Source organism: Microcebus murinus, chromosome 3, assembly GCF_040939455.1.
Source record: "Microcebus murinus isolate Inina chromosome 3, M.murinus_Inina_mat1.0, whole genome shotgun sequence".
Lineage (NCBI taxonomy): Eukaryota > Metazoa > Chordata > Mammalia > Primates > Cheirogaleidae > Microcebus > Microcebus murinus.
This window is the reverse complement of record NC_134106.1, coordinates 13,817,002-13,839,452: the sequence shown is the minus strand read 5'-3', so window position 1 is coordinate 13,839,452 and position 22,451 is coordinate 13,817,002. Positions and strand designations below refer to the sequence as shown.

Here is a 22,451-nt window from a genome sequence, read left to right as displayed (position 1 = left end):
AAAAATATGTAGAAATTAAACAACACTCCTAAATAACAAATAGGTCAAAAGAGGTATTACAAGGGAAATTTAAAAATACTTTGAGACAAACAAAAATGAAAGCTCAACATAAGAAACTTACAGGGTACAGCTAAAGAGCAGTGCATATGGGAACATTTATAGCTGTACACATCTATATTATAAGATGGATAACTAACCTTCTACTTTAAGCAACTAAAAAGAGAAGAAACAAAATCTGAAGTAAGCTAAAAAAAAATAAAGAAATAATAAAGATTAATGTAGAAATAAATAACATGAAGAATAGAAATAAAAATAGAGAAAATCAGAAAGTCATTGGTTATTTTAAAAGATCAATAAAATTGACAAATCTTTAGCTAGACTAAGAAAAAATGTGGAAAGACTCAAATCAATAAAATCAACAATGAAAGAGAAGACATGGTTATTGTCCTTACAAAAATGAAAAGAGTTATAAGGAAATACTGTGAACAATTATATGTACACAAATTAGATAACCTAGTAGACAAATTGTTAGAAAGATACAGCCTACAGAAACTGATTCAAGAAGAAAATCTGAATAAACTTATCACAAACAAAGATATTGAATTTGCAATTTAAAAAAATTCCATTCATTTTCACTGTAGTTAGCTATAAAAAAAATGAAAAAAAAAATAAAAAAATAAAAATAAAAAAATTCCATATGGACAGCTCAGGTGCAGATAGCCTCACTGATAAATTCTACACATTTCAAGAATTAACACCAATCCTTCATAAACTCTTCCAAAAGACAGAAGATGAAGGCATACCTCCCAACTCATTCTATGAAGCCAGTATCACCCTGATACCAAAAGTAGAAAAACATATCACAAGAAAACTATGGGCCAATATCCCCTATGAATATTGGGATAGTATGAATCTCTATGAATACAGATGCATAAATCCTCAGCAAAACATTAGCAAACAAAATCCAGCAATATATAAAAAGGATTATATATTAACAACATAACTAGTGTTATTTACCTTGGGAATGTAAGTTTGAATTAACATATGTAAATCAATCAAGGTAATAAAAATACTAACAGAATTTTTTAAATTACTTAGGGACATGCAAATCAAAATCACAGTGGGATACAACTTCATATTACTATGATTGCTACAGTCAAAAAGTAATAATAATACAAGTGTTGTATCATAATACGACAAGTATTGACAAGGATGTGGAGAAATTGGAACCCTGTGTGTCACTGGTGGTAATATAAAATGGTACAGCCATTTTGGAAAGCAGTGTAGACCCATTCCTCAAAAACTTAAACATTGAGTTACCATATGACCCAGCAATTCCACTCCCAGGTATAAACTCAAGAGAACCAAAAACATATATTCAAACAAAAACATGTACTTAATGTTCATGGCAGCATTATTCATAATAGCCAAAAAAGAGAAGATAACTCAAATGTCCACCAATTGATGAATGGATCTACTAAGTGAAGTATCTCAAGAATGGAAAAACAAGCACCACATGGACTCACCAGCAAACTGATATTAACGGATCAACACCTAAATGGACACATAGGAATAACATTTATCGGGTGTCGGACGGGTGGAAGGGGAGAGGAAGGGATGGGTATATACAAACATAATGAGTAAGATGTGCAACGTTTGGGAGATGGTCACACTTGAAGCTCTGACTCAAGGGAGGTGGGGGGGGGCATGGCCAATATACGTAACCTTAACACTTATACCCCCATAATATGCTGAAAAATAAATAAATAAAATAAAATAAAATAAATAAAAAAATTGATGAATGGATAAACACAATGTGGTATATCCACACAACAAAATATTATTTGGCCATAAAAAGAAATGAAGTACTGATACATGCTACCACATGCATAATTTGAAAACATTATGCTAATGAAAGAGGCCAGACCAGAAAGACTATATATTCTATGATTCCATTTATATGAAATATCCAGAATAGTCAAACCCAGAAAGTAGATTAGTGGATTAGTGCCCTTAGGAGCTGGGGGCAGGAGACATGGGGACTACTAATGTGTATGGGTTTCTTTTGGGGGTGATAAAAATGTTCTGGAATTAGATGATTGTGCGGTGTTATGAATATACTAAGAGCCACAGAATTAAATACTTTTAAAAGGCAGATTTTATTGTATGTGAAGTATATCTCAATAATGCTGTCATTTAAAAAAAGGATTCCAGCTAATAAAGAATGAAAATTAAAATCTCACATTTTGCAACTCATAATAAAATAATGGATCTAGGCAATGATCATCAATGGCTGCTAAAACCCAGATAAAAAGTTGACAAGTCCTAGCACTCTGGGAGGCCGAGGCGGGCGGATTGCTCAAGGTCAGGAGTTCAAAACCAGCCTGAGCGAGACCCCGTCTCTACTATAAAAATAGAAAGAAATCAATTGGCCAACTAATATATATATATAAAAAATTAGGCCGGGCGCTGTGGCTCACGCCTGTAATCCTAGCTCTTGGGAGGCCGAGGCGGGCGGATTGCTCGAGGTCAGGAGTTCAAAACCAGCCTGAGCGAGACCCCGTCTCTACTATAAATAGAAAGAAATTAATTGGCCAACTGATATATATATATGTATAAAATTAGCCGGGCATGGTGGCGCATGCCTGTAGTCCCAGCTACCCGGGAGGCTGAGGCAGAAGGATCACTCGAGCCCAGGAGTTTGAGGTTGCTGTGAGCTAGGCTGACGCCACGGCACTCACTCTAGCCTGGGCAACAAAGCGAGACTCTGTCTCAAAAAAAAAAAAAAAAAAAAAAAAAAAAATTAGCCGGGCATGGTGGCTCGTGCCTGTAGTCCCAGCAACTCGGGAGGCTGAGGCAGTAGGATTGCTTGGGCCCAGGAGTTTGAGGTTGCTGTGAGCTAGGCTGACGCCACGGCACTCACTCTAGCCTGGGCAACAAAGCGAGACTCTGTCTCAAAAAAAAAAAAAAAAAAAAAAAAAAAATTAGCCGGGCATGGTGGCTCGTGCCTGTAGTCCCAGCAACTCGGGAGGCTGAGGCAGTAGGATTGCTTGGGCCCAGGAGTTTGAGGTTGCTGTGAGCTAGGCTGACGCCACGGCACTCACTCTAGCCTAGGCAAGAAAGCAAGACTCTGTCTCAAAAAAAAAAAAAAAAAAAAAAAGTTGACAAGGAACTTTATAACAGGGAGATCAGAGTTACAATATCTCAACCTACTAATCAAGCCTAATATAATAAAATAACTAGATTTTACTGAAATAAAGATTTCAGAGGGGCCGGGTGTGGTGGCTCACGCCTGTAATCCTAGCTCTCTGGGAGGCCGAGGCGGGCGGATTGCTCGAGGTCAGGAGTTTGAAACCAGCCTGAGCAAGAGCGAGACCCCGTCTCTACTATAAATAAAAAAAATTGGCCAACTAATATATATATAGAAAAAATTAGTTGGGCATGGTGGCGCATGCCTGTAGTCCCAGCTACTCGGGAGGCTGAAGCAGGAGGATCGCTTGAGCCCAGGAGTTTGAGGTTGCTGTGAGCTAGGCTGACTCCACAGCACTCACTCTAGCCTGGACAACAAAGCGAGACTCTGTCTCAAAAAAAAAAAAAAAAAAGATTTCAGAGGAACATATTCAATAACACCATAAGGATGCAATCAGCAAAATCCAGACTGTGAGAAAACACACAGGACAAATAACATAGATCAAATAAGAAACACATCAAGTGGATCGAAAGTATGGGCTTTGTATTGATCATGATTCTAACATGTCAAATGATATATATATATATGTGTGTGTGTATGTGTGTGTGTGTGTGTGTGCAAATCAGAGACATTTGAATACCAACTAGACGCTTGATAATATAAAAGAATCATTATTAATTTTTCAGGGTCCTAATGGTGTTGTACTTAAATTTTAAAAAAGAATCCTTATCTTTTAGAAAGATATACTAAAATATTTATAGATACAATTATACAATGTATGAGATTTATTTCCTAATAATACATGGGGAAGGCCATCATACAAGATGGCCATGAGTTAATAATTGCTGCAGTGGGTGATGGGCAGGTACACAGGAGTTTAATTTATTATTCTAATTTTGTACATGTTAAGATTCTCTGTTAAAAGTGTTTTAAGAAAAATGTACTAAGCACCTTTATTTAGGCCATACAGTGTGGTAAGTGCTTTCATATACACTTTTATTTCCAGCAATGGCGTAGCACATGGACACTAGCAGGCAATGAGTAGGAATAAATGAATGAATGGCCAGCGGGACTCAGTAACTAGCAGTTGCTAGCAACTAGCAGGCAATGAGTAAGAATAAATGAATGAAGGAACCGTTTCCTTCAATTCTTCAATCCTAAGTGGTAGATCATAGACTCCGTGTTGCAAATGGGGAAACTTAAGCTTCAGAGTTTGGCCAACATTAAACAGCTGCTAGGGCAAACTCTTTCTACTATGCCTCAAATATGAGCATTTAAATCTTTTAAAAAGTGGGAGGAAGTAAAAACACTGGCTAATATTCTAATTTGCATATTTTCTCAACCATTCTCATTGAAGAATGCTATATACTTCTGTAGGGCCATTGATATTATTTGCATGTTGTGGACACGTGGTCTCTCAGATCAGACATGTCTGTGGGTACAAAGGCATTCAGCTACAAAAGAGAAGAACCAGCTGCTATTTTCATTCTCTTGCTGGAGGAGAGCTCAGGCTCACTGTATCGACTCACCTGCCTACTATCAACCCAAATCACTCATGGTGAGAACACTATACAGAGTATTTGGACTTCTTGTGTCTCTTGGTGTTTATAAGATAGAAAAGAAAGAAAAAGATGTCAAAAATCCAAGATACTCACTGGCAGATTAAAAGGAAAACTACATTGACTCACTTCTCTCCAACTAGCACCCTGTAAAGCCTTTTCAAAGCCACTTATTCACCTCCTTTTAGTCCCCTTCCTGCTCTCTTTGCTTCATGCTCTCAAACTCACTTAAAAAAAATACTCCCAAAACTGTGTCTTTTCAAGGCTGACACATATTAGTACACACATACACATGGCCATCTTTGATAATGCACTTGCTTTGCTCAGGAAAGAAAGTATAATAATACAAGCCAGTTTCTCTTATTGAACAGAACCACTTTTGAAAATCAGTTCCATAAAAGTAAATAAAAACCTAGATTCATTTTTCCTTCCCACTTGTCCAAAAATCTACATTAGTCCTTTCATCAAAGAAAAAAATAGGCCATTTTCAGAATTCCTGTTGCCATCTTTTTGGAACATTCTTCTAAGGGCTTCATTTCATTCTATTAAATGTAAAAGAAAAATTATTTAGGTTTTTAAATAGGGTAGGTCATGCTAAATTCAATTTCTGGCCATGCCATGTGAGGACATACAAAATAACATTAAGCAAATGTAAACAAAATTAAAAAACTAAACTCAATCCACACCCATGTCTCCTCCTTAGCATCCTTCCACCAGGCACCTCCCCTGGGATGGTGTCCTCATACAGCACTGTCTAGGAACGAGAGGCTCCTACATGGGGCCGTTCCCTCCAGTAGCCTCCCAAGTGGTGTAGTGCAGGCCACTGAGGAAGCCTGGATGTACAATATGAGTCCCACTGGCCAAACAGGCAAGAAAACCCCCTCCCAGGTCTGTGTTCTGACAGCAAGGGCCACAGCTGACAACAGCAATGGCACAGGCCCTAGCAGTCTCCAGGGTCCCAGGTCACCTTATTTCAGAATATTCATAACCTGAACCAAACTTGTAAAGCTTGAACTAAACAAAATGAACCCACCGTGTCTCCTTATTCATACTGAGCTATCAGAGGCAACTAGCAAGAGCAAAAGGCTGGGATTCAGAAAACTTGTGCTCGAGCCACCTCTTCCCGGCCTCATGACCTTGGCTAGGTAGGTAGATTCTCTATCCATGGAAGGAGATGATAAAACCACCTTGAGGATAAAATATTAAATAACAAATGCAAAAGCCTTCTGAAAACATAAAAAACAAGACACATGTAAAACTTCATTCTAAAGAGTGATAGATAGAATAGTATTTCTCCCCAGCCCCTTCTTGGCCCTATTCCCTTCCCTTCTCTCTTGCTCTCTCCAACTAGTGCAATCATGTTAAACATATACTCATGCCCTCCAGATCTCTATTTAGTGTAACTGCTCCTTTTTGGAAACTCTAGGGATCTCTTTAATTCACACAGCTCATCTCCAAGCAGAGAGCTGCTCCGAAGGCTGAGTGATTTAGTGAGCCAAACAGCCAGAAAGCTGTCCTCTTTGCAAAAAGCAAAGAATCCCAGATGATAGCTTTTCAAACAGAAACAAGAAAAATGTGGTCTGTGCCACAAGAGGGGCCCCTAGCCCTGCTGTCGATGCCCCCAACATCTCCAGCTGAGCCGGGCTGCATGGAGACACACAGATATCTGCAGCGGGAAAGCTCTGCTGTCTGGGGAGGGAGTTTTGGAGAATTTGAATTCATCTAGACCAACAGTTCTCCCTTCTCTGCCTCCCTCACTCTACTCACCTTCTCCCACAGCCTGTTGTGTATATCTTTAGTTTAGCATACCTCACAAAGTATTAGAATAGTCACTACAGATCTCCATCCTCACCACCGGTCTGATCGCTGCTTACTCTAGACTCTAAGCTCCTCCCTGGAAGAGATCGTGCACTGTCCTCACTACAGCTACAGCCCCTTATGCTAACTGCTGCCCATCGTCTAATAAAAGATATTTGCCTTTATCTGCAGGAATTAACAAAAGCTACCACTGCTTTTGTCAAAGAGCCAGAAGAATGATGTAGATCAAGCATGGCATGAAATACCTCCAGTGGTCAACCAAGTCAAACAAACGAAGTAGGCTGGTCAGGGCCTATGGTGAACTGTCCACACTTGTCTCAGAGGCAGAGGCTACTCAGCACCAGAGTCCTTTTAGGGTTCAAAGAACCAGTATAGACTTGTCTATCTATTCAGTGTTCCAGGAGAACCTGGAAGCCCTGAATATTATGTGGGATATCTTGAGTTTAGTTAGAATACACCCAGCATGGTTTAAACACTATGTGATTCAAACACAGATGTGCTTCTGGGCCACGTATTTCCGATGAGCTACCTGGTCTGTGACCTGAGCCAGACTGACCAATTCCTGCCCCATGACACCCATTTTAAGCCAGACTGCCTTATATGAACTCAAAAGGAATCTAGTCACAATCACAGTAGTGTCACTCTCTCAAGTCTGAATCATAAATGTCAAAAAAGAGTGGACAAGAGAATATGGACTGCAGAGTTTTCTAGAGTGCCCTGTGGTGTCCCTCAGCACAACTCCCATCTAATCCTTCTCGCCTGATGCTTTACTAGCCTCCCCTTTACTTGTCTATCCCAACCGCCCAGTGGATGTGACAATCAGAAGAGTCTCCCTGGTGTCTACCCTTCACCTTTGTCCCTACACCATGAGGTTCATTCTCCTCTTCCTTGGATAAATAACATGTGCCAGAGAAAAATAAAAAGAGAAAGGCGACTCTTACCCTTGAGGTGGTGATGACGCACGCTCTGCCTTCATCCTGCCCAGTGGGACGTCCATCATCATCCAAGAAGCTCCACCCTTCTCCCCTCACTGGACCGTGTGGTGCACATAGGCATCTAGTGGCCAAAAAGAAGAGGAGACTCCTGTTCTCTGGTTGTACAGGCCAAAGCAATTGCCGGAAAATCACTGTCACCTGCAGAAAAAAACCATCAGTCAAGTTGTAACTCCAAGAAGGAAATACACACCCAAGACATTCTATCTCAGACTCCGTGGTCTGAGATACACTTTACAGAGTAGACCCATATTCGAGAGTCCCATCAATTTCTCACGCAGGAGGTGTTCTTTCTCCCCCTGTGGAAACATCACTCCCATGGGCCAGGTGGCTACGCAGAGATGTGGATAGGTTTCAGGACTCTCGTAACTCAACTGTAGTGGAATGCTTGGGATGTCTCCACCAGCAATGGCCAATGACATATCCGAAGATAAAACCAGGCACTAGAATTAGACAGAGGCACTCATTCCCATGCAGTTTCTTATAGGAGTGTTATTCTCCCAGCTCATTCATCAATGATATACTTATAAGCTTCTAAATGAACACATTTTAATCCATCTCAGAGAACAACTTCTGGGTGTTACTGCTCTAATAGAATTAACACTGCTGCTCTAATTTGAAATCAATAGAACTCAAAGGCTGGCCAAATTCAATGTTGCCTTATTCGCCCACTGTTATATGTCACACGTCAGAAATGACCACAGGTGCTAACACAGAATCCTCTGGTTAATCTGTATGTGGTGGTGGAGAGGGTGTTTTAAGTCTCTGGCAAAACAAACGAAAAGACAAATTTCAGTTTCTGTCTCTGAATAAATTGAAGAAAGCAAAAAATGCTGATGCTCAACCAGGTTAAGTCTCGTCTCACGTTGAGGCATTCCCACTGATGCGTACTAGCATCTAAGCATCCATCCATTGATTTTCATGTTTTCCAATCAGCGGCAGGTGCAAAAGGGGGAAGAAAAAAAGGACAAGAAAAACATATTGATTCTGAGCAAAAGACATGAAAGAAGTGCCTCTGGCTATATCAGTGATTAAACAAACAGTCATTGTGGTTTAGGATCTGCTGGGAGTTATCTTAGGCATTAGGAAAACAAACCAGATGCAGCGCCTACCCTCAAAGCCCCAGAGCTCACAGGCCCAAAACCAAATAAACAAGTCATGGTGTCCTAACAACACTGAGGGGACAGGAGGTGGGGGACAAAGCAGAACACAGTTTCTGACTTGGTCCCGGCAGGCAGAGCAATCCTTCAGCACATTCAGGCTTTGCAGGGTGGTAAATTTCCACCTATAGCAGAGATAGATGATAACGAAGAAAGATCTAGAAGTAAAACGCAGCTCCTCCCAAATTGAACTGAGATGGAACTCTAAGCAGAGGAGGTAAAGAAATCACAACAGGAGTAAATAAAATCAATTCAGAAGCCAAATCCCCTCCTCCTCTTCCTCCTCCTCCTCCTCCTCCTCCTCCTCCTCGTTCTCCTTCTCCTCCTTCTCCTCCTCCTCTTCCTCATCCTCCTCTTCCTCCTTCTCCTCCTCCTCCTCCTCCTTCTCCTCCTCCTCCTCCTCCTCTTCCTCCTCCTCCTCCTTCTCCTCCTCCTCCCTTTCCTCCTGCTCCTCCTCATCATTCTCCTCCTCCTCCTCCTTCTCCACAATCTCCCAGTAGCAAACCATTGGCTTAGCCTCAGATATTTGTGTTCCAGTGAAACACAGAAATGTTGTTGCACCTTTTTAAAAAGATATAGTATACACATACATCTTCCTTTCCCTATCAGACGCCTTTCCAACTGTGGCACATTTTAAAGGAAGGTAAGATTAATCTGGCAGGGAGATAATTAACTGAAAACAGCTTTGATATCAGTGTATTAATTACTGAAGAAAAAAATAACAAAGTACTTAAGTTACGCAGCACTTCTAAGAAACCCCAAGCACTGCCTAGAAGTTCATTGCACTAGATCAGGCGTCCTCAAACTACGGCCCACGGGCCACATGCGGGTGTTTTTGCCTTTTTGTTTTTTTACTTCAAAATAAGATATGTGCAGTGTGCATAGGAATTTGTTCCTAGTTTTTTTAAAACTATACTCTCACCCTCCAACGGTCTGAGGGACAGTGAACTGGCCCCCTGTTTAAAAAGTTTGAGGACCCCTGCACTAGATCACCATGGAAAGGTCAGGCCTGGCTCAAGGACACAGTGAGAGGTGAGTCAAGTGCATCCTTTATACAGACACTGGTACCTGGTGGGCCTTTAGTCAATGTCTGAAGAATAAATGCCAGCCCAGGCTGTCCTTCTCTCTCTCCCTGCCTGCAAAACTCAGAATTCCTATGCCTTGCCCCATTTTCCATCACCATGATTCCTATCCAAAAACTGGATTTTCAGAAAAGATGTAACACTAGTCAATGCCTCTTACTGTGAATTCATGTCAACTCCCACCCTCTAAGAACATGCGCATCCTAAGTATGACTTCTCAAAGTAAGATGATAACTAGCATTTTCAGTGTCCTCACAAGAAGCCAGGAAACTTCATAGGATTTTTGCATATATCTCCTCTCTCCTCAACCACTGTTACGTGCTAAGTATTATTAGTCTCATTTTATAGGTAGGACATGGAGGCTCAGAAAAGCTACTTGTCCAAAGTCACACACCTAAGGAGTACCAGATCCAGGATTCAAACTCAGGTAGGTCTGCCTGATTCCAATTAGTGTGGGAAATCAAGATCCGTCTTAGTTGTTGGGCAGGTCAAGGAAGGATTGGGGGAAGTGAGCAGAACATGACCCAAACCAGCAGGCTTTGGGGAAGAAAAATGTGTACATCCAACATATTCTCCCCTTCTGCTTAACTCCATCCAATGTTTCTGTTTCTCTGTGTTCCTACCATCCTGACTAGTGTTGGCCCGTTCAGAAGAAAGGTGCATTGTTTGTGATTTAGCACTTAACAGGTTTCTGATTTTGCTGAGTGATTCAGCAGGATCCTGGAAAAACACATCAAGTTCACTCAAGTATTGCTACCCTCTGCAGAATTCCTCTCTTCACAATAACTCTGCATCATCCTTGCACTCCCCCCCCCCCCCGCCCTGGCTATATGTCCTGGTGGGTTGACTACGGGCATTCAAAAATGTATGAAATGACTGCCTCCATTATTGAGAGGGAAAAGGTGAAGATTAAGTGGCATACTGGACTCTTTCATCATCCAGAGACCTGACATCCATTCTTGGAACAGAACCCATGGACAGCACATAGTCCACAGAGTGATGACAACTCCCTACCTGAGGCCTTAGGACCCCATGGCCTTCTGGATCCTTGACTGAGGCCTTTTGACTGAATCTACCTTTTATAGAACAAATCCTTTTATAATGAAGGGATTTATTCTGTGACGGTTTGATTCTGTGCAGAGGCTTCACTTGGGGATCCGAAGGGCTACAAGTGGCTTTGAGGCTGCAGGTTCCCCACCCCTGGTTCCCCCATGACTGGGATTCACAGGGGTAAGACCCTCCAAAAACTATAAAACCGGTGCCTGATAGATCAACGTAGACACTGCAAGTGACACTGCAGCATAGGTCTGTGTCGTCTGTACGTGCACACAGAGAATCCCGTGTGTCCCCATCACTGTCCTGTCCACAGTCTTCTGAAATGTTGTCACATCAGTGCTACCCACTAGACTGAGAAAGCCTCCAGTTAGGGACAGTGTCCTAATATCAATCTTCATATTGATTATCCCTGTCACACAGTGGTGCTTGACAGATATTTTTGAAACAATTCCTCTCCCCTGAGCCAACAAGACTAAGGAGCAAATTAATGAAAAGGATCAATATGGATAATGAAAGGCAGTTTGTCAGTAGTGGAAGCAGAGAAGAAAAGTGTGAAATAGGGAAGCTGGTTCCCAAGACCAGCTAAGGAGAAGGGTCTCATCCTGAAGATTCAGCACGTCCACCCTGATCGTGGGACATCTCAAGAATACGGCTTTAAGTGTCAAGACCTCAGAGTTTCAGGTATCATTAAACATCCAAAACATGTCCCCTTTTTCTGACTCCAGGCTCCCCGAGGAAGCTCTTGGTGGTTTGGATTTCCACGCATCTTGCTGACAGGGAGCATATGAACTCTGTAGTCAACACAAGTGTCCACTTTGTCCATTAATTCTGTTTATTAGTGGAACTTAGTAAGACAGGAAGAGGTTTATTTATGCAGCTTCCTGTGAGTTTCAATGCAAGTTAACGTCCTAGAGTTTGATCAGCTCTGGGACACCTGAGAGTGAGTTTCTGAAGTTGCAAGGACATGAGAGAGCCAACCCCTCCCTACCTGTAATAAGGTTACCAAGGAAACAGCACCTTGGAACACCCTCCTGGCAGCTAGCCAGCTTTCCTGGAGGAGACATCCTTGACCTTGGAAACTTCTACAGGAGGGTGTTTCATCTTCAGCTCTATTAATATTGTGGGGCCAGGTCATTCTCGTGGGGGCTGTTTTATGCACCATAGGATGGTTAGCAGTCTCCCTAGCTTCCACCCAGGTGCTGCCAGGGGCACAGCCCCTCCCAAGGCTGTGACAACCAAAAACATCTCCAGATACTGCTAAATGTCCTTTGGGCAGAAAAATCATCCCTAGTTGAGAACCAATGTCTTGCAGGTAGAGTAAAAGGACCTTGGACACCTGTTTGGAAGCTAAAAGCTCAGAAAGCTTGGAATGACAAATTGTACTAACACTTCACCTGCTGACAGCCGGATATTCCCCCGATACTCGTTCTTTTAGAATTCAGTCATGGCATTTCCATTGTCAGACAACCAAAACTCTTAAAATAAGGAAAGGTAAAAGCAAGCATACTTCATATGGTTTGAGTTTAAAGGTTAGTGATTTTTTCTAAGACAGTCTGTCTTAAATTTTCTAACATTTTCAGTGCCAGAATGCTACACTGCACACATGCACTAACCTCGTTTCAAATGTACAACCTGCCACCACTTTCCGCAGGCAGCAGTGCTCCTGCTAAATACACCCGACCCTGACCAAAGCTCCAATCTTGTGGACACTCACTGGTGTCCCAGGAAAAAGGCGCACACATGTTAGTTTCACAGTCTTGCCACTATTAGTCAATCACAGACCAGTTTTCAATAAAATCAGAAAGTAATGAAATTACATGAATAATAAAGGAAGGTGAAATTCAATCCTACTTCTATCTTGCTTAACTCATGACAATTGTCACCCAGTGCTTTTTTTTTCTTAAATAAAATTAAAATATCACAATCAGACTGCCATAATTAGATTTAGTATGCTAGGAAAATTTTATGATGTTTAAATCCTATAATCCAAAGTAATCAAAACATATATCTTCCAGCAGATACAGATAGTAGATTACTAAGATTATCCCTGAACCACTTACTTTTCCTAAATTATCAAATTTCAAGAAGTACCTTCAGTTAATAGGATGAATCCTTGAATTAACATGATTTTTTTTATCTTTCCCAAAAAGAAAATGAAAACTTCTTAGAGACTAATATATTCAGGGACAAACCAGTAAGTGCTTTTAAAGCAAAGCCTCTAAATTAATTTTGAAAGGTATAAATTATATTTCTCTTGGCCATTCAGAATGAGTAAATGCAATGCCATCTCCAGAAATCCCAAAGGCTTGACGCATGAGTAACTAAATGCCACCTTCCTCTCCTTGGGTTCTGTGTTTCTAGACAACCTCCCCTGGGGAACAGGGGGGAGGCAGCAGGAATGCAGCTGTGTCACCTTCCCAAAACAACCCACAGAGAGAAAAACAGAGACAGCCAGACCAGGAGCTCCCTGGGGAAGGGTGTGCACCACACAGGAGAAAACACCAGCCTGGTTATACATGAGTGTTGGCAGGGTTCTGCAGTCACTCCGAGTGGCCCACGCAACTGCCACCAGGAATAAACTTCCCTGGCCCCATCCGTCTTGTCATCCTCTTCCTACAGCATGGGTAGCTAAAGACAGAGGCTCAGGCTACAGCAAGGAAACAGGCAAGCAGATCAGCCCAACTGGGGACTTGAGACCCTGCACCAGCCTCATCTGTCTCCATGTCTTAAATGCCTGACATATCAACGACTGCACTAACACACTGACAAAAAGAGGAACTGAAAGCAAACATCTTTGGAGGGCACAGGGAAAAAACCACACTGGGCAATGATTATAGCAGTGTAAACTGGGTAAAGGAAACCCTTCAGGAAGGCCATTGCAGCAATGTGTATCACAAAATCCCAGTTTCACATTTTGGAATGCATTGTAAGGAAATAGACAAGTGTTCTACAATGTATGCACAAGGATGTTCACTGCATAATTAAATACTGGTAAGAGTAACAAGTCAAAGGTAACCTAAATGTCCATCAGTAGGAGAATAAGTAAATAGATTGGGAGTAACCATGCAATGAATACTCTTTGGCATTAAAATTGCTGAAATAATTACAATAACAGCTCCCATATACTGAGCCGGGCCCTGTGCTAAGTATTTACGTGTCTGAACCTATGAAATCCTCAGAACACTTGTACAAGCAGTGTTTTTATTGCACTCATTTTACAGATGGGGAAACTGATAAATAGTGAAGTTAACTCTCTGGAGTCAACAGCTATTAAGTGACAACTCCATGATTCGAACCCAAACAATAAAGCCACTCTCTTAACCACGACGCCGTCGACTGCCGTTAGAGCCATAGAAAATAGTCACGGTATGTTAAGTAAAAAAAGAAAATAATTACGATGAATTCATGGCATGAGTCCATCTTTATAAAATGTCTGATTTTTTAGAGTAAAAAAAAATCTGTAAGAATACACACCAAAATGTTAAATGTGTTCTCTCTGGATAATAGAATTTGCTGTGATTATTGCTTTCTACTCTCTGCCTCTCAACATTGTGTGAATTTCTTTAAATGAGTAGATATTATAAAATACTCATAAAAATATTTATTTCCATTTGGAAAAATAAAAGTTCATGAGCAGCTTTAGTGAGCATTTGGACGGAGGAGAAGGGGGAGTGAGACAGAAGCTAAGTGAACTCACGGATATGCGTGAGGAAGAACCCCAGCAGAACACTCGCTCTGTGTCCTGGGCAGGAATCACAAGCTACTGCTGTTTGCTCACGGCTGCTTTATGGCAGGTGCTATCCCGGGAATGACGGAGGATGAAAGATAACATGGATCTTGCCCTCAGAGCTTATAGGAGCTTAGAATAACACATAGGAGGGCAAATAGGTAAATGTTATTAATAACAAATAATTGCTACAAGGTGCAATGTCAGGTTACACGGCGAAAGGTACAGAGAAGGTTTCACGAAAGTTCAGAGGAGGCAAAGAATCCCTCGGGATAGGGAGTTAGGGGGAGCTACATGAAGAGGTAGCACCTGGAGCCAAGCCTTGAGGGGCAGGTCAAATATGAAGAAGTAAAGGAGACAGGTAAGGGTAAGAAGGCTCTTCTTCAAGGAGAAGAAAGAACACATAAGACACAGTGGCAAGAACGCTTGTGGTATGGACAGAGAGCAGAAAATAGTGGAGTTAGGCTATAGTAGGTAATTCTACAAGCTGGAGATATTTATATAGATTACTTCTTTTTGGAATAAAAAGAACTCTCCATATCTTTGTGAACTAGGAATGACCAAGGTGAGCGCTGTCCCTGAGAGAGGAGAATGGGCTGCCTGTGGCCATAGAGAATCTGGATCACACTCCAGACCCCTGAACAATTTAGCCACAGAGAACCAGTGGGAGAAATATCAAGACCTCTTGGAGTTACTGCTGTCCTGGGACACCTAAAAATTAGAAGCTGCCATCAGGTACTCCAGTCCAGTAGGAATTCCAGTGATCTGAAATAGTAAGCAGGGAATTCCACTAATGCTGACTGAAATACAGACAAAAACAAAAACAATGGCAACACTTCATTTGTTCATTCCACTTCTCTTTTGGATTTCATTTAATATGTTCCCTACCTAACAGTTAGAGTAGGGGTCTGAATTTAGAAGAGGAAAAAAACCTTTATTTTCACTAATCTCTAACTGAAATTTATAAATTCCTTCCATTAAAAATGCAGGCATTGGCCGCAGGTAGTGTGTATTAGCAGCACCTGTGACTTCACACCAATAGAAAGATGAATAATTTCATATCCTACCGGAGTTGTTCCAGATATCCCAAAATGTCATTTATGCTCATTATTACTTTGGAATCACAGTAGTTACAGACCTACTTCTAGATGTTATTAGTATTCAATGAATTAATAAAGAAGCACATATATTGGTAAATCATAAATTTGTCTTACTGTTTTGATAACTGTATTTCAATACAATTGGATTCCTTTATATCCTATGTCTTTTATTTTTTGCATTTAAAAGTGATATTTGGAAAAGGGGTCCATTGGCTATCCCAGACTACCAAAAGGGTCCATGGCAAAAAGGCAGCAGGGGGAGGGGGCAGGGAGTTGCGGCTGAGAATCCTTTAGCTAGAGATTCTATTAAAGTGTAAGTCACGCCATGTCACTCCTGTATTCAACCCTCCAGTGGCTTCCATTTTACTTGAAATTCTCACCACCCACCTTTCTCCCACTTTACTTGTCCAATGTCACCACCTACTCCTCTCACCCTCTGTCACTCCCATCTGGCATATGGTCTCCCTGCTAATCCTTAATCATGCCAAGCAGGCACATTCTGCCTCAGGGCTTTTGCACCAGCTAATCCCTCTGCTCGGAATGCCATATCCCCAGGTGACTCCATGGCATGCCTCTTCGCCACCTTCAGGTTCTACTTAGATGATCTCTTCTCAATGAAACCGTCTTTGGTTACCCTATTTAAATTGTCAACACCCTCCCAAAAAGTTCCTATCCCCTTCCTTGTTTTATTTTTTTTTGGGGGGGGGTTTCTTTTTTTTTTTTATTTCAGCATGTTATGGGGGTACAAGTGTTGGGTTGTTTTTTTTTCCGGCATATTATGGGGGAACAGATTTTAAGGTTTCAATAAGTGCCCTCCCCCCCACACACAAGTCTGAGTCTCCATCATGACCATCCCCCAGACGGTGCACATCTCACTCCTTATGTATATATATACCCGCCCCCCTGCCCCCTCCCACCTGCCCAATACCCTATTACTGTAGTACCTATGTGTCCACTTAGGTGCCACTCAGTTAATACCAGTTTGCTGGAGAATATATCTGGTGCTTGTTTTTCCATTCTTGGGATACTTCACTTAGTAGTATGGGTTCCAGCTCTAACCAGGAAAATATAAGATGTGCTATGTCACCATTGTTTCTTAGAGCTGAATAGTACTCCATGGTATACATATACCACATTTTATTAATCCATTCTTGTTTTATTTTTAATCCTTAGATTTATCACTCCCTAAAATATATTTAAACATATATATGTGTATATTTATTTTATTTACTGTTTGCTTTCCCGCTCCAATATGAGCTCCATGAGTGCAGGGATTTTTGTCTGTCTGATACACCCCTGTATTCCCAGTGCCTAGAACCTCATGTGACACATAATAAGTTCTTAAAAATTATTTGTTGGAATAATTAACGAATTAATGAGTTGGTTGACATGTGCAACATAGCTTAGGTGCCGGCTGCTTCTTCTATTCCATGGCAAATTATAGTCTCTCTTGCCCGTTGCATTAACTTAGAGAAAACAAAAAGCACAACAAATGTGGTTTTGAAATTGTGCTCACCACAGAAGAAAAGTATCTAATTTTTCAGCCATTGAGAATGGGGGGGTGGGGGGAATACATGTTTCCTTAATTAGGACAGTTTTTATCAAAGACAAGATAGATAAGTTCTAACATATGCCCATGTACAACTTACTAATGGGCTCAGATTTTATCATAAAATACAAAAAAGTAAATGGAAAAATTAGGATATGGCATAAAAGCAATAAAGCTACACTATCCCAGATTGCAATAGAAATGATGCCGGTTGATAAGATCATCACACAGATTACACCTGGCAAACACTGAAAGAAATGGACACACTCACAAGTAAATGCAGGTAACAAATCTCCACATGGACTCTGCTCCACTTAAACTGCAGTTGTTAAAATGTAAAACTGCTTATTTTAAGGCACTGCTGCTTATATATTAAACTAGCAAAAAAGTGTTTAACACTGGTAAAGTTTAAAGTTGGCAGGGCTGTCTTTGCACAGACACGTAAAAAGCACCTCGTCCTATTCTATAACCCAAAGGGCTTTGTTTTAAAAAGAACAACCACTTCTTTTAGGATGATCTGCCAATCAAAGCTAAGACTGGACTTCTTGTAGTTCTTATAAAATGTAGGTGAAGGACAAATAATCCTTAATCTACTTTATATCATATACATTCTTATACAGATATACTCCAGTCACTCACACTAAAACACACACATACACAAAATAAAATTTCCCAATTGCATATTCCTCTTTGTATCACAGCTTCTTCAAATTATTTTCTATATTCATGCTTCCTTCTTTTCTACAATCCTTAGCCTAATACCCTACTAAGTGTTTTTGCTAAGGTGGCTTCCAGGTGACCAAACTCAAAGGACACCTCCCAGTCTGCATTGGACTTACCTGTCCAAGCCTTTGTCACTACCAACCTCCCCTGCCCCTGCAGTTTCCTAACACCACTTGCTCTGTCCTCTCCCACTTGTCTGACTCCTCATTTTTAGTTTCCTATTGAACCCTGAGTCCTCTTCTCAAACCTTAAATCTGGGACCACAAAATAAAAGACCTGAAGGAGCCAAGCAGGTGCCTGAAATGAAAGAAGGACACTTGGCCACTGTGACAAGTTGGAGAGTACCAGCCCAGCTGACAGAGGACACAAGCTGACTGCTGTCCCTTATCTGTGGGTATCAGGTTGTCGCATCACCCAATTTGTTAAGAACACCCACAAATCTTATTTTGATGGGAACTTTCCCAATTTTTTAAATGTTGGCAACTACTGTTTTTCATGTTTTAATACTGGGAGCAAAATCAAAGAAACCGCAGCCTGGATACAATCTGCAGGCCTCTAGTTTTTGCCATCCCCGCCCCCCAGCCTAAGCCCCCATGGGCTCTTCTTTGTGCCTCTGCTCTTCTCCCTGGCCAATGTCGTCTAACTACAGAACAGAGATATGTATCTCTAGCCCAGATCTCCGTCCTACATTCCAGTCTCACATAACTGCCTACTGGACGTGTCCATCTGACTGTCCCACTGGGACCTTAAAGTAAACGTGTCCAAACCTTCCCTTCATCCTCTATTCCCATGCACCTGCTCACTCAGGCCAAACACCTGCAGATCATCCTGACTCCCCTTTTCCCTCACCACGCAGGCCTGCTGACACCCAGCCAGCACCGAGCGTGGGCAAACCCATGTTCCGGGCGTTGCTCAAATCTCTTTCCTTTCTCCATCCCTCCAGCCTCGGCATGAATTCAGATGCTTAGTGTTTCTTCACTGGTTCACCATGACAGACTCCTGACAGCCCCCTGCCTTAGGCCTGTCCTCATTCCCTATACTCAAACTCTTTCTTTGCTCTAAGCTAAAGGTACCTCTAAAATGCACATCAAATTATATTATATCCCACACATCGGGCTTATGATCCTCTGATGGCTCCTTTAGCCTTTAGGATAAACTCTAGATCCAGGAGGCTTAAGCAGGAATCCTACTTCACCACTCACTAGCTGTGTAATTTTGGGCAAGTCGTTTAAGTTTTCTGAGACTCAGTTTCCTCATTTGTAAGGCATGGATACTAAATATCGCATACTGCATAGAAAAGTTATGAGGATTAAAAATGAGATAACACAAAATATAAAAATTACAGCAATAATTACCTATTTCCTCTGCCTATGATATATTCTTTGGAGGGCATCTTGCCCTGAATTAATTCAAAGTATAATAGCAATGGATAATTGACAGTTTAATTTCTGTGTAACACATAAAATAAAATTTTGTAGACCAAAGAAAAAGAGAGAATACAAAGAAAGCTCTCTTTGCTTGGGACACAGTAAATGCTCAATTAAATGTTAGCTATTGTTATTATTGCTATTCTTCATCCATTATCCTTGCCTGCCACAACACAACTCAAACTCTAGAGCTCTAAAAAATTACTTGAAATTCTCCAAAAATGCTCCAAATCCTCAGAACTCCATTTCTCTGCACTTAATTTTTCTGTTCAGAATGCCCTTCAAGACTCAGCTCTACCATATATATTCTCAAGAGCCAACTCCTGACCCCAGACCTTCTCCCTACCCAAAACCAGGCTCCCACCCACCGCCCTCCACACACCAGCACCTGCCTCTGTCCGAGCACTGAACATGCCTGAGAACGACTCATTCACTGTCTCCACGTGGCACTGTGAGCTCTGCAAAGGTAGGACCTATTTTTTTCTTAGTCTTTGCATCCTTAATGCCCACCAGAAATAATGAATGAATGATCTTCTTTAATCTCCAGGTCCACCCAGAGAGGTAGGGATCATTATGAGTTACCGTTTATGGATGAGGAACCGAGGTTCAGAATGGTTAAGGGGAAAGCAAAGGTGGCAAGCCCAGAGGCGGAGCCCGGCTCACCTGTGACCCCTGTGGGGGAGGCTTGTCATACTCTGCTCCTGTTGGGGGTGTGGTCTGTTGTCTGTCCTTACACGCCAGAATCATGTCCTTAAAATAACCTGTACTCTGGCCTTATCTCCCTAAATGAGTGTGGGAACAATGCCAATGACTGTTTCTCACTCCATGCCCTTTCCGTAAAGAACCACAAGACATCTACAATGCACAGGGACAGGGAAAGAGTCACAGTTCTTTCCCTGCTTACCTTTATAAAGTATGTACATTCAATCTTCTTCATAGTGTCCATCGCAAAACAACTTTTCTAGAAAACCCTTACATAGTGCTTACTTTGTGCCAGGCACTACCTGAACCATTTTACCATATACTACCTAATGCTACACAAATACTATTGTTACTCCCATTCTGTAAATGAGGATACTGAGGCCACAGAGGTTAAGTAATTGGCCCAGCAAGGAAGAGGGGGAGCTAAGATTCAGAACGTAAGAACATCGACTCTGTAACAAGCCTGTCTTGATTAGAATCCCAGCCTGCCACTTTCTGGTTGTATGACGTGGCTAAATTCTTAAAATCTCTCCTTGAGGCCGGGCGCAGTGGCTCACGCCTGTAATCCTAGCAATCTAGGAGGCCAAGGCAGGCAGATTGCTCGAGGTTAGAAGTTCGAAACCAGCCTGAGCAAGGGTGAGACCCCATCTCTACTATAAATAGAAAGAAATTAATTGGCCAACTAATATATTATAGAAAAACTTAGCCGGGTATGGTGGCGCCTGTAGTCCCAGCTACTCAGGAGGCTGAGGCAGTAGGATTGCTTGAGCCCAGGAGTTTGAGGTTGCTGTGAGTTAGGCTGACCCCACGGCACTCACTCTAGCCTGGGCAACAAAGTAAGATTCTGTCTCAAACAAACAAAACTCTCCTTGAGGTTTCCTCACCCGTTGATAGGCAGATAGATGTACTATAATAATAACTGATTATAAGACAATAGTACCTACATCGAAGTATGTTTATGAGGATTACATGGGTTAATATATATACCACATTTATGATAGTGTGTCTGGTACATTATATAAGTATCACATTAATACTTACTATTATTATTTTTATCACTAAATATTGCCAGAGCCCTGAGTGTCATCTGAGCAAGGACTATAATTGTAAATACACAGAACTGCCCCCACCTACCTGATGCTCATTTGACCTGCTCCAGGTAGACCTAGGAGCAGGACCAGCCTGCAGCGATACTGGGAAGCCAGCAAAGTTTGTTCTATAGGGATCTATTTTCCTCCGCCCCTTGCAAAACATCCTGTTCCATCTCTGCAAATAATTCCCTTGTGTTTTCTCCCTGTGTCCCTCTCATACTAGTAGGAAAGGCTGTGAGATTAGCCTTTAAACTCTGATGTTAAGTAAGGCCTTTGAACACTTCCTCCACCTATTAGGGTTCTTTGGACACAAGCAACAGCAACTGGCTGTGACTAACTCAAACAAAGACAATTTTTCCAGGAGGCTGTGGGGTGCTCCTAGAATCAAAGAGAAGTCTAAAGAGCCACACCTGGAAACCGCAGGAGCCGAGGCCCTTCTGAGGAACCCAGAAGCAGAAACCACAGGAGTAACTTACAGAGGAAGAGGTCTGGCCAGGGAGCCACCACAGGAAGGAATTCACTCCAGTGGTCTCTTCCGTCCTCGAGCCACCTAACTGACAGAGCGACTGACTGGCTGAGCCTATGCCACCTGCCCACTCTATGGCTGTACTGGGCAAGGACGGGAGGCCAGCAGAAGGGTCTTCTGGGGACATCCTTAGCAGTTACTACCCAAGCAAGACAATATTCAAACAGGCCCAAAGGATTAGGGATTTCAGGAAGAGGATATGGATGCATGGCCAAAAATTCCACTCCATCTTCCCAAAGAGTTCTCCATTCCTGACCTCTAAAAGAAGAGTAAGGAATTTCAGACAATAAGGAACAAAGCAAGTTCTAGGGGTGGGGAACCTGTGCTCTTAAGGCCACATGTCCCCTCCAGATCCCCAAGGGTGCTCCCTTGACTGAATCCAATCCTTTGGATTTGTTCCGTGACGTTTGGATTCAGTCAAAAGGCAGCACTCAAGGATCCAGAAGGCCACACGTGACCCAGAGGCCACAGGTTCCCCACCCCTGCAGCCCATCTGGCCGCTGCATCCTCCCCTCTACTTCACACCCCGCTGCCTCAGCCCAAATTATGCGCTGTCACCAACCACACCGTGCATGCACGCTCCTTTCCAGAACTCATTGAAGCTGTTCCCTCTGACTGGAGTGTCCTTTTCCTTTCTTTTCCACTTAATTCTAGTCCCATCTTCTAGAAATCAGCTCGCATGTCACCTCTTCCAGAACACTTTCTCTCCCTTCCTCCCCCCACCCCCACACACCTAATGCTAAGTAGGC

At 42.0% G+C, this 22,451-nt stretch overlaps 1 protein-coding gene across 1 annotated transcript in view; it reads right to left on the bottom strand.

Moving 5' to 3' along the window:
• KCNS3 (potassium voltage-gated channel modifier subfamily S member 3) overlaps positions 1–22,451 on the bottom strand; it is a 40,197-nt gene that overhangs the window by 8,310 nt on the left and 9,436 nt on the right. Inside the window, exon 2 of the mRNA XM_012755447.2 lies at positions 7,509–7,700. The gene's annotated coding sequence lies outside the window, so the exon portion shown is untranslated. The remainder of the gene's footprint in view (positions 1–7,508; positions 7,701–22,451) is intronic.